Source organism: Echiichthys vipera (genome assembly GCF_963691815.1).
Source record: "Echiichthys vipera genome assembly, chromosome: 12".
NCBI lineage: Eukaryota > Metazoa > Chordata > Actinopteri > Perciformes > Trachinidae > Echiichthys > Echiichthys vipera.
The window spans coordinates 237,255-237,500 of record NC_139837.1 but is presented as its reverse complement, the minus strand read 5'-3'; positions in this window follow the sequence as shown (position 1 = coordinate 237,500).

The window sequence follows — 246 nt, the reverse complement described above, 5'->3', positions numbered from 1 at the left end:
GCGTAAGCTAACATTAGCTTAATTTAGCATCAGGGCGTAAGCTAACATTAGCTTAATTTAGCCTCAGGGCGTAAGCTAACATTAGCTTAATTTAGCATCAGGGCGTAAGCTAACATTAGCTTAATTTAGCCTCAGGGCGTAAGCTAACATGAGCTTAATTTAGCATCAGGGAATAAGCTAACATTAGCTTAATTTAGCATCAGGGCGTAAGCTAACATGAGCTTAATTTAGCATCAGGGAATAAGC